Source organism: Monodelphis domestica, chromosome 3 (assembly GCF_027887165.1).
Source record: "Monodelphis domestica isolate mMonDom1 chromosome 3, mMonDom1.pri, whole genome shotgun sequence".
NCBI classification, from domain to species: domain Eukaryota; kingdom Metazoa; phylum Chordata; class Mammalia; order Didelphimorphia; family Didelphidae; genus Monodelphis; species Monodelphis domestica.
This window is the reverse complement of record NC_077229.1, coordinates 306010377-306023232: the sequence shown is the minus strand read 5'-3', so window position 1 is coordinate 306023232 and position 12856 is coordinate 306010377. Positions and strand designations below refer to the sequence as shown.

The following is a 12856-nucleotide window of genomic DNA, read 5'->3' as shown; positions in this document are numbered from 1 at the left end:
CATAAATGAGGTTTGCCTCTTTAGAATTTCCTTTTTTGTACCGGAGGACAAATGTCAATTATGGGAGACAATTTAAGAAGAAAGTTAGAAATAAAAGATAACCTTCTTTGGGAAGTTATGACTGGACAACAGTGTGTATGGGGTTGGGGGGGGGGAAATGTAAGTGTTCCAGGGAACATACTCAGGTCAACATGAGGCACAGTGTGGCATGGTGGTAGTAAAAAATAAAGGTTTAGTTCATTCTAAAAGAAGCCTAGTGTATAGCTCAAGCAATGCCATAGCCCCAGCTATACTCTGCTCTGGTCATCCCACATTGGGAATATTGGGTATTAGTATAAGCTCAAATAGGACTGGAGGAGGCAGAGAGAGGCAAAGTAAATAAATTGACTAGGGTTGGTGCCAAGGAGAATTGGCATGTTAACATGGCAGATGTGTTAGCTGTGCAGTATTTGATGGGACAACACTTTTAAGATATAAAAGGATCAGAGATTTTCTCCTGGCTCCCAAGAGTATGAATAAGAACCTGTGGAAGGAAGATTTCAAGAAGCTTTCTTAACAATCAATTTATCTAGAAAGGGATGGGCACCCTAGGAGATAATAAGTTCTTCTTTTATGTTCTCAGGGTTTAACTTTCAGGGAAAACTATAATACTGAGTTTGCAGAACAATTGCTGATCTTAATTGGGATAGAGAAATTTCCACACTATTAGTTTCTCAACCAGTGAAATCAAAGGTCCAGTCTAACTCTGATAGGTACATTTACATTTATATTTTTTGTTTCATTTCATTTTATTCTGTTTTGTATGATTATATCTATCAGAGAAGGAGAGGAGGGAGAGATATTAATTATGTTCATTAACATTTCCCTTTATTGTCAAAATTGTAAATTGAGTCTTTTTTTTTTCCTTTCTACCATATTGAAGTCCAATGAATTCTTTAGCCCTCATAGTTTTCTTTGCATGGGAGCCACTGGTAAGTTGAACTAAGCCTGGAAGTCTATTCTTAACAAGTAAAATATAAAGAGGAGTATGGTTAATTTTTCTTAGTGGGAAACATCAGAAAGTACTTCTTTAAAAGCACAGAAATCTTTTTTTTCAGTGCCAAAAAAATTCACTCAGAGCATAATAAATAATACCAGTTATTTAATACCTGGGTACATTATATTTGATTATTCAATGATTTCAGTAAGAAGCTGCAGGAATATTAGCAACTTCATAAAGACCAGGAAACAAAAAAATATAGATTAGGGGTCTCTCTACCTGTGGAAAATTCAGCTCTCTCTGTCTTGCTTCCTCAACTCTCCTCCATTCCTCATGATAGTAAATTTAAATGGTCTCTGGAGTTATTTGATATTAAATGACTCTTCAGAGAAATGACTGAGTGGAATTTCTATTAATGTAAGAATAAACTCAAAGAAGGAGGCATTGCCAATCTAATTAGAATCATCTTTACCATTCCGTTGTGTTGTACCTCCTCTGAGCACAAATGACCAGAATTCTTCTGTGTTCATTTCTTTTGGGCTCAGAGTCAAATTCCCCCATTTCCTCACATGCCTAGAGTGAGCTCTACTTGCATGCCTAGGGGAAATTGGAACTGAATATAAGAAGAGTGTTATACTTTGTAATACTTTTTCTAGCAGATGCTTCTAAAGAAATGAAATAAATGGGATTCATCTGACATGGTCTAGTGATAAAGAAAAATATTTAGCAATGACATGAATTTAGGCAACATTTGGGAAACAAGAGACTTGTAGAGGTAGGAACAGAGGGATGTCATGAAAATGCACTGAAGAGAATTATCTACTGATCTTCAAATCGAAATTTTAAACCCACAGAAAAGGAATGATAACCATCTAAAACATAGGAAAGCCTGTCTTAGATTGTGGAACTCAGGTTGCTTGGCTTAAGGTTATTCATTTGAGGAACAGAGTAAAGTTAAAGAATAAAAGAGGAAGAGGTTTTCCCCTTCTCCCCTATTCGCCTCCCCCCCTCCAACCCACAAAAGAACTTCTGGTCTGGGAAACAATAAACCTGACATGCTGTGTCAGTAATATGAATAGACTAAAGGGAAGCCAGAAGATTGAGTTCAAATGAAATATACATCCCCAGGAGGCAATGGGCTTTTGGTTTCTCCACTGACAAATGGCACTTTTATAGTTGGATAAATCACTGAACCAAGTCATTTAAGAAACATTTCAAAATAGTGCTTGATATGATGCCATTTTGTTCTGATTGTCAGTGGAGTCATTTAAAAACCCAGGGTCGTAAATATTTAAGGTTGGCAATGATAATAAAAGATGACCTGATTTTTAGCCAAAACAAAAAAAAAAAGGATGTTAGACTTTTTCTTTAAATTGTGAAGAATCATTGTTTATATATCTCTCAAATTGCCTTGAAAAGTTCCTACACAAAAATGCATTTGAACTCCTAAAAAAATTGGAAAATATATAAGAAGATAAACTACAAACTCTAATTTATGGGGAGTAGCATATAAAAAAAGGTCTGAAAAATCCAGTAACCAGGATTTTAGCTTTGTTCTTGCCATTAATGAGCAATGCTATCTTAATTATCAACTCAGTTGGTTTGAGGAAGGCCATTTGGTGTACCAGAAAGAACATTACATTGAAGTTCAAATGAGTGGGTTCCAAATCTAGCTCTAAGGCATTGTCTGACTATTCAATTTTAGGTAAAATATAGTACAAATATCTCCAAATATTACAATATACACTAGCATAATCCTACAACCAGCATTGACACTGTGCTCTTGGCCAAAATCTTCATTTTTACCAAGTTCTATCAATTAGCTAAGAGAAGGAAATGATATATTTTCAGGAAAATAGTTCCCATAAAGAATATAGAGAGACCTATCATTATTTAATAAAAGATGTCAGCATTTGAAGAAGCAGAGAGACTCTCTCCAACTCTGAAGACTGTGGGATTATAATTCTATTTTCTACTTTTGCAGTTTCTTGAAAGTAGAATATAATTACAAAAACAATGCAGATGATGCTAGTATATATTTGGTGTTTATTGCTAAAATTATTTTAAGTCTGAGGACTGGGGTCACTGACTAGTTTTTGTAAAAACATTTCTAATATATGGTATGGCTAAGTCAGTTCTATGACCTTTGCCATTAAATGTCATCAAACCTTCATTCACTTTGAGAAAATTTCTCCCAGCAGGACTTTGCCCAATAAGAAGTAGGGAGAAACCTCTAACTTAAGATTCTAGCTTTGTGCTTCTAGTTTTGCCCAAGGTAAACTGAATGCTCACAGTACTAAGGTCAGTGGCATTTTCTATTGGGAACTGCTATGGAGAGATACTGCATACAAGTCTAAAAGTTTTGCTTTTTTGTCTTATTTGTTCATTGTTACTTATTTTAATTGGTGCTATGAGAAAATTCCATTTGTGATTTTGTTTTCTAGATGGTAGTTCATTTAATGCCTCATCTAAGGAATTAAAAAAACCAAAGATCTTGGAGCAATGACATTTTTGTTTGATATGTGAATTACAGAACTGACATACAAAATAAGGGACAAAATCACAGACTTAAGGCTGGAAGGAAAACTGGCTGTCCCTGGGTCCAACTACCTCATTTTAAAGATGAAGAAAATGAAAGTCAAAGGTTAAGTGATTTATTGAAAATCATATGAGTAATTAGTTTAAGCCCAAATCCTCTTACTAAAAACCTGATGCTTCTCTCTACTACACCATGAAGTTTTTCTGTCTCTCAAAGCAAATCAATAGTTTCTCCATTTTACTGTTGCTTGGTCCAATAATGATTAATGGCAGTTTTTCTGGTAAATAGTAGGAAAAACTCAATGACTACTGAAATATGTACTTGTAGGAGAAAAAAGATAGAATCTCTTAAATTCAACTGAAACTAGTTTCTTTCTGCAAACAATGTGATTAGCCAAATAGAAATACTTGCAAAAATAATTCATTAGCATAATCACAACTTATGCTATAGTCCACTAGCTGATTAAACTTTTATATGTTCTAATTATGGTAATTTACAAATACCCAGAAGCCAAAAATTATAGATAAATTATATTAATTTTAAAGGGTGGTAAATTATGTAAAGAGTGACGATAACTCAGAAACTATAACAACAAAATAATAATTCATATTTATACAGCATGTTACAGTCACAAAACGTTTTGCATAGCACAGTGTGATCCCATAGAAGTCTCAACTCCTCCAAATCTTAGTTCCTCATCTCTCCAACAAAGGGCTTGGATCAAATGATCTCTGAAGTTGCATTCTATTCATAATGATTAATATGTGAACCATCATTTGATTCTTTTTAATGACTGAAGTAGATAATATTATTTTCTCCATTTAATAGAGGAGGAAATGGGCTTTATCAAGGTTAATAGATTTAGGATAGCAGATTTATAAATGGAAGAACATATATAATAACCAATTATTGAGCACCCCTCCATGTGACAGGCACTGTACTAAGGGCTAGAGACACAAAAAAGGGCAAAAGACAGTCCCTGCCTTCAAAGAGCTCATAATTGAATAGAGAGAGGAAAAGTCATTGGTCACTTGACTATTGTATAAATGGCAAAACTGAGGCTTATGGAGGGGAATAAGTTGCCCAACATCATTGTGATAGTGAGTAGTAGAGCGTAGATTTGAACCTATAGAGGCCAGTTCAAAATAAGTTAAATGCCACAAGACAACAGTTCCAGTTCTAGGGAAATTGGGAAGAAGAAGAGCTAAGAAATATGAGAGGGAACTGAAGATGATTCTTTTTCCTTAACTCTACTAGTACCTCTGTGGGATGCTTTTGATTAAACATGACTACTACATTATAGAATACAATCATATAGTGCTTTTCATTCTCGAGATGTATAAAATGTTAGCTTTGAGTAGGTCATTCAACCTAAATCAAAATAAATGTCATTGTCATATGACATGTGACATGACAAATGACATTGAGGCTCATCTGACTCTTTGCAGCCCCATTAGGGGTTTTCTTGGAAAAGATACTGGAAGTAGTTTTCTATTTCCTCTGTAGCTCATTTTATAGGTGAGGAAACTAAGGCAAACAGGATTAAGAGAGTCACACAACTAGTAAATATGTTAGGTTGGATTTGAACTCAGGAAGATGAATCTTCCTGACTCTAGGCCTGGCACTCTACCTATTATTCCACCTAGCTTCTCCCTAATTAATGTTAATGATGAATAATTAGAAATTATAAATCCATTATGATCCCTGATTTATTTAAAAAGAAAATGAAGATCCAGTTTTGAATCTAAAAGAAAATACCAATTGATGAAAAGGTTAAAAATGACATTGACATTTCTTTGCCATCTGGCAATAACAACAAATTCTGGCAGCAAGTTCAGAGACAATTAATATGTTTTAAAATGAGATTCATAGACTTTCTATTAATAACAGAACACCCAGGTGCATGAACAAATAGAGTTTATGGCAGCCAAATCAGGCAATGCTGAATATGGGGTGTCTAATATGCATTAATTTTATTTGAAAATAATTTTCAAAAAGTTCAGGAAAAAAGACATGTATAATTTCATGGCTTGAGATGCTAAAAGGGAAAGTGTTTGGCTTAGGAAGGAAGAATGAGTTTTGAGATAAAACTCTATATAGTCACAGATGATTTTGATTAGAAAGAAATGGGGAACCACATAAAAGAATGCTTAAAATCACAAATAATAAGAAAAATGCCAATCAAAACAGTTCTAAGGCTTGACCTCACACTCTGCAAATTAACAAAGATTTCAAAAATTGGATATGGTCAATGTGGGAGGAATTATGGAAAGAAAGGCACACTGCTGCATTCATTGTTGGTGAAGCTATGAATCAGTACAGCCATTTTGGGAAACAATTGGGAATTTTACAATTAAAATGACTAAAATAACCAAGATTCTATTACTCAGAAGAATGTTCTTGTATACACCAAAATTATGATAGCAGCCCTTTTATGATCACAAAATTTGGGATAAAAGTAGATGTCCATTAGTTGGGTACTTAAACAAAATGTACTATATAACTGCATTGTCACATTGCTGAGTTGCAAGAAATTATGAATGGAAGAATAGAGAAGCTTGGAAAGATCTACCCAGATTGATCCAGATCAAAGTAAACAAAGCTGAAGAAAGCAATTTAAATAATGACTACAACAAGGTAAACATGATCAACACACACACACACAAAATCAAAAGTGTATTTTGTAAAACTGTAAAGAATAAGTATAGCCTGAAAGAAGAGCTATGGAAAGACATTCCTACCCTACCTCAGTGGGAAATTTACAAGTACTGCACATATTTTTGAACTTTTTAATGTATTTCATTAATTTTTCTTATTTTTACTTTTTCTTCAAGTTTTTACAAATGTTATTTCACAATATGTGATAACTCTCTGGTAGAGGTAGAGGAAAACTGCTGAGGAAAACTACAGTGATATAAAAATTAATAAAAACTAATTTAAAAAGAAGTAAACTCAGGAGAAAAAAGAAATAGGGGATATCTCAAGACCCCAATGGGACCACGGAAGAAATTCTTCAATGAGCTTAGATTTTAAAGGGGTAGGTTCAAATATGCAACCAAGACATAAAACAATTTCCCTGAAAGCAAGGAAAATTTATTTTTTTTTTGTCTGTATTCCCAGCATGATGCCTAGCACATCATCACAATAAATACATGCTTGTGGAACTCTCCAGAAATATTGTAACAATACCAAATTAATTAATAATGTTTCTAATGCCAAGGAAACAGGAGTGAATAAACTTCAAGAAATCTCATTTTATTATTTTCTAAGAACTCATCAACTACTTGGCATGGAATCCTTTGCTTGCTAGGAGAGTTTAGTCACAATCTGACAAGATAGACATACATGAAGACAAGGTAAAATAATGGAGTTTTTTTTTAATACAAGGAGATTGGCAACTTGTTTTACTTGAAGGAGATGTCACTGGAGAATATATAACAGGTAAGCTAGCAGAAAGAAAAAAATGAAATTTATACAAATATAAAAATTAGGTAGTAGGAAGAAAATAATCATATTTATGAGGTCAATGATGTTTTGGGCAATGCGTGAAGCTTCTTTTTCCTTCCACAAATATTATCTCATTTGATTCTCACAACAACCTTGCAAGTTAGGGGCTATTATTAACTGTTTTTTATTGTCACAGAAACAAAAGCAAGCATAGATTAAGTGACTTGCCCAGGATCACACAGCTACTAAGTGTCTGAGACTATATTTAAACCCAGATCTTCCTGATTCCAATTCCAGCACTCTATCCACTGTGCCATCAGCTTCCTAATAGAACAAGAAGAGAATGGTATATAATATATAAACAGAGAAGTATAATTAGAGCACTGTGGAGTTTGGAAATAATTAATGCATCCTTTTTTTTTTAACCCTTACCTTCTGTCTTAGAATCAATACTGTGTATTAGCTCAAGGCATCAGAGCCTTAAAGGCTAGGCAATGAGGGTTAAGTGACTGGCTCAGGGTCACACAGCTAGGATATGTCTGAGGCCAGATTTTAACCGAAGTCCTCCTTCTCCATGCCTGGCTCCCAGTCCATTGAGTCACTTGGTATTTAAGTCAGGATGCTCAATGCTTGATATATACAAAGTTTCATTTTCTTTGGAGGAGGAGGCACTAAGCAGAGAAGAAAGATCGGCTTCCCATGTGAGTATTTTAAAAAATGGCAAATTCATGGAGATAGTCACATGCATTTTTAAAGACAAAAGAAGATGCTCAAGAAGAATGAAGTATCCTCAAATAAAAATCATATTCCCAAGAGAATTAATCTTCTTCCAATGGCTATTTCTTATTAGGACAAAAGGTTAAGGAGAGCCAGCATCAGTTTCCTAGAGCTGGTTCTTAAGGCCAGAATTATGCTTTGGTAAATGAACCCCTCTTGGTTTTCCTTTATAGTACTGTGGTCTCCCAATTGCCTTAACCATTTAAAGTTATTGAGATTCTGATTCTTGGATGTTTGCTTTGTATACTAGTATAGAGTTAATGTTCTTGGAACTAGCCTGAAGGGTTTCTAAACTAGTGAGTTTCCATGGTAACAGACTGAATTAATGAGTGAAATCATTTCACACATTCCCAGTAACCCAGTGACCAAGGAATAGGTAAAAAAAAAAATGCTCCAAGTTAGGTTTGGGTTTTTTAGAATCTTCCCATTCAACATTTATTACATAAGACTATTGTACATCATTACAGTTGATTTTTAAATGTTCTTTTGCAATGGCATCAGCATTTATTCTGGGGAATAATAAGTGAACAGTTATGTATTTATTTTTTGATGTTCTCTAGGCTCCCTGACTCATCCTTATTTTTCCGCCCTATTATCACATTCATATGCCTAATCTGTTTTAGCAGTGGAATGGTATCTAAAGTAAGACATCCACAGATTACATCTTAATTCCATTCTAAGAGCTATACCAGATGAGAATACAATGTGGCAATCTGGAATCCTTGGCTAAAAAAAAAAATCAACAGAATTTGGAATGGTAAGGCTCTTTAATGAATGCTCTTCAACAAAGCCAGTAAAATGACTCTGCCTTGTAAAAAGCAGGCACTTAAGAAATGCTTGGATGAGATAGTATTTTAAAATGAACTCATGCCCACATGGGCAAGCTTTTTATTATGCTAAATGAAGGAGCTTAAACTATAACTGGAGCACTTAGGGGGAAAAAAAACAAACAAAACCAACTTTTAGACTGAGGAGAACTGAGTGTGATGTAGGAAAAAGAGAGGTGAATTTGGAACCAGAGGGCCTGGATTTGAATCCTGTCTCTGCTGCCTAACACTTCTTCCTTATACCAGCCAGTCCATCTTCCATCTTGATGCCTTTGCGTTAATTGTTTCTATTATCTAGAATTCCTTCCCTTTTCTCATCTGCCTCCTGGAAATCCCCAGGTGACCTTTAAGATTCAGTTTAAATGCAATATTTTATATAAATCTTTTCTTTGTTGCCTGGGGCTGCTTATATCATATATACTTATAAAATAAATTTGTGTAATAATATAAAATTAATAAATATGCAAATAATATTTTCAATGTCTTATGTGTTTTTTTCATTTTTCAGTTGTGTCTGACTTTTCCTAAACCCATTTGGAGTTTTCTAGGCAAAAAGTGTGGTGACTTGCCATTTTCTTCTCAAGGTCATTTGACAGAAGAGAACTGAGGCAAATAGGGTTAAAGGTCATAAATCAAGAAAATATCTTGGGCCAGATTTGGACTCAGGTAATAGTACTCTATCCAGTGCATTACCTAGCTGCCTATCTCATACATACGTACATACACACATACACACACATACACATACTCATTTATCCCTTCCACAGCCCAACTTTCCCCATTGCATTTTTGCTATATTTTGTATTTTCACAGTATTGCAAATGACACATAAGAAGTTAGAAACTCAGGAATATATAAAATGTATGCATACTTTGATAACAACAAATTTTATCTTTAATACCATAAATATACACAATTTCCTTTTTAATGTTAAAATAAGTCAAAAGTTAAAGTTTGTGAAAAAAACAGCAAAGATAGATGACACACAAAGACTAGAAATGTAGAGATATAGTAAAAAGTTTAGTAATGTATAAATGCCTATAAGGTACTATAAATACCCCATAAAAGAAAAAGAAAAAAAAATCAGACTTCTTATGTGGTATGAAGGAAGGGACAAAAAATTTTTCTCAGAATTTCCAGATGGCTGGGTACCATGCTCCTAATCCACAGATTTGAAGGGATACCTATATTCTGAATATACTTATATATTATGCAGGCTCCTTTATCACCAGATATTACTTTGCTTTGGTCTTTACCTCCCCAGATCTTACTCTTATGTCTGAGGCTGACTAAGTGGTAGATAAAAGGTTTATTGATTAGTATTTGATTGATTGACAAGTCAGAGTTTCTAAGTCTCAGGTTCCTCATCAGTAAAATGAAGGGCCATTAGCTGGATAGCGGATGGAAGGAATCTTGGGCCAGTTGGTCCAAACCTTTCATTTTACAGCTAAGGCCCAGAGAAGTTCACTGACTTGGGGAGCCAGTGAGAGTCTTTAGGAAAATATTAAAAATATTGGAGCTAGATCTATGCTGTTATGATGGCACTAATGAAGGGTATGAATGGGTTTTCTTTAAGGATTTTAAAGGGAAAAGGACTTATTTATTCTTATGGTTTTAAGCTACAACCATACCCAGAGTTATGAGAATTACTTCTCTTGTTGTCACATTTTTTTGAAGCTTCATTAAATTTCCACCATTAGGGGACTATTTGGTGAACTAGAAGTATAGCATTTACTAAACCATCTTAGGTAGGACCTAAGAATGCTAAGACACATCTGTAAAGTCGACAAGTCTAGTCTGCTCACTTGCAACATTGAGCCTGTGACAGCTATTTCAAGAAAGCTAATTATTTCATTTTAAATTAGTCTTCCAACTATAATGAGTCTTGTGGGAAAATATACAAGTTAATCTTCCTCTGTGACAAAATAAAACTCTAATCTCAATAGAACACTCAAAAATGTGATGATAACTTCAGTATGATGATGATGATGATGATGATGATGATGATGATTATAGCCAGTTGTGGTGGATTCCCAAGAATCAAGAACTCAAATTCTAAGCAATGAGAAATCCATGTTTTATATAACAATAATGTTGATGCTATCTAATTATAGTAGCATTTGTAAAGCACTTTAAGTTTTACAAAGCACTTTATAAATATCACCTCATTTGATCCTTAAAACAGTCCTGGGAGATAGTTGCTTCATTTTTTCCATTATACAGAGGAAGAAACTGAGACACATAGAGGTTAAGTGACTTGCCTATGGTCATATAGCTAATAAATACATGAGATCACATTTGAATTCAAATTTTCCTGAATCTATGCCCAGCTTTCTAGCTATTATACCATATCTTTAAAGTAAAAAAAATGTATGTTCCCCCTATAATTCTATGAACGGAACAGTATAGCTGTTCACTTATTAGATGTCAAACAAAGAATGACTATGAGAGCCAAGATGTGTCCTAGGGTCATGTAAATCCAGGTCTGGTTTCTTCTTCCTCCACTTACCACAGAACTCAGAACTTCTCAAATGAAATACTTATTTTAGGTGGATATTGCAAAAATGTAAAATTCCCTAAAATATTAAAATCTCAAATAATTCATAATCTAAAGGAACTCTACTAATAACAAATAATTGTGCTTGTGCTAGAGATCAATTTTATTCAAGCAGTTACCCAACTTACAGTTATTATGGCAAAATATTGTTTTTCTAAAAACTTCACCCAGTTGTCTACAAGTTTCTTAGATTGTGACCACAATTTTTCTCTTATTTGGAGGATTAATTAGTTTACTAGAATTAAGAACATTTTTCTTCATTCTAATTCTACTATAACAAAAATATTCTATGTAAAATATTCTATAATGCTCATATGAACTAAAGAACATTTGTGTGTTAACAATTAAATGTTTCTTTCTATTTGAGTTCTAAAATTTAAAATAAATTTTCTACTTCATTTATACTATAGTCCTCAAATTAGGCGTCAAAATTTCTACCTAATCAATTTTAATCTTTGTTCCAATTATCTCAAAAGGTAAGAATTTTTGTATTACAGACTGTGGAAAATTGAAAAGAGATAGAGTATTCAGCATTGAATCCTGGTTCTGCCACTCATTCCCTGAGTGACTGTGGACAAACTGCTTAAGCTTTTGGGATCTTTTGGGATCTATAAAATGGCTGAAGTGGTTGTAATGGATTACCTCTCAAATTCATTACAGTTCTAAATCTATTATCTTATTTTAAGATTAATAGAAATTACAGGAGCAGGAAAAAAACAAAAACAATCTCAAAGCAAAAAGCCAGGATCTGAGGCTTTATAGAAAGAAAAAAAAAAGACAAACAGGTATTCAGAATAATACAAATTAATAGTTTTCAATTCTGAGACTCTTTATTGCCTTTCTAACAGGAAAATAACAGTTGTCAAACTAAGGCACTAAAAGGGAAATCATCTCCCAACTAAATAATGGTCACCTAAGACAATGTTTTAAATGTGTTCAAACTATGGAGCAACAATACGAGCAACAATAATAAAAACAAAAGATCTCTAATGTAGTTCACAATTTCTGGATAAAAGGAGTTTATCATATGGCTTTTTACTGAATTGAAGGGATCCAGTCAAAGGCAACAAGTTTTCCAAAAGAAGACATTATCTACAAACTCTTATCTTTTCTGAATCTTTGATTCACTGATATTCTGCATATAGGAGCATCACATGTTCTACTATAAAGATCATGTATTTTTTCTTACTTAAAGGAAAAGCCATCACATGCAATACATAAATAATTTTTATCTCTATCTGCCCCTTGTCCATAGTTAGCTCTTCCAATTGCCATCTTTAAAAATTGAGAATTTTACTGCAGACTTTTCACCAGCTACTAAAAGGACATTCAAGACCTGTTCTCTTATCTTGTCAAAAGCAATATTTATGGACATGAAAATTTAAAACTCCTCTAACAAGGCAAAATGTCACAAATTTATAAGGGATCAGATCTACAAGGAAACAAAGTTGATGCATGCATATTGGCATCACCTTGTAAGCCCTTTGATTAAAAAAAAAAAGGTTGTGCTAAAGGAGGAAAAAAAAACCCAACAACGTGATAGCTTCTGGAAAAAATATTATTTCACCTAGCTATAGCACTCATAACTCCTTCACCCTTCTTTCCCACTCCAAGGACATCACTGCATCAAGGATGAAGGTATAATTTTGAATTGTTGTTCAGTTTTCTAGTAACCGCCATAAAAAATTCTAGTGCACTCAATCAATCATGTGCCATAAACCTCTCTGAAG

General features: G+C 33.8%; 1 protein-coding gene and 1 long non-coding RNA gene across 6 annotated transcripts in view; one reads left to right on the top strand and one right to left on the bottom strand.

Annotated features, from left to right (window-relative positions):
- LOC130458411 (uncharacterized) overlaps nucleotides 1–11377 on the top strand; it is a 51896-nt gene extending 40519 nt beyond the window's left edge. The window contains exon 3 of the long non-coding RNA XR_008917731.1: nucleotides 3424–11377. This is a non-coding gene — a long non-coding RNA (uncharacterized LOC130458411). The remainder of the gene's footprint in view (nucleotides 1–3423) is intronic.
- The window catches only part of FAM110B (family with sequence similarity 110 member B), a 222519-nt gene that overhangs the window by 77812 nt on the left and 131851 nt on the right, over nucleotides 1–12856 (bottom strand). The gene's annotated exons all lie outside the window — the stretch shown is intronic.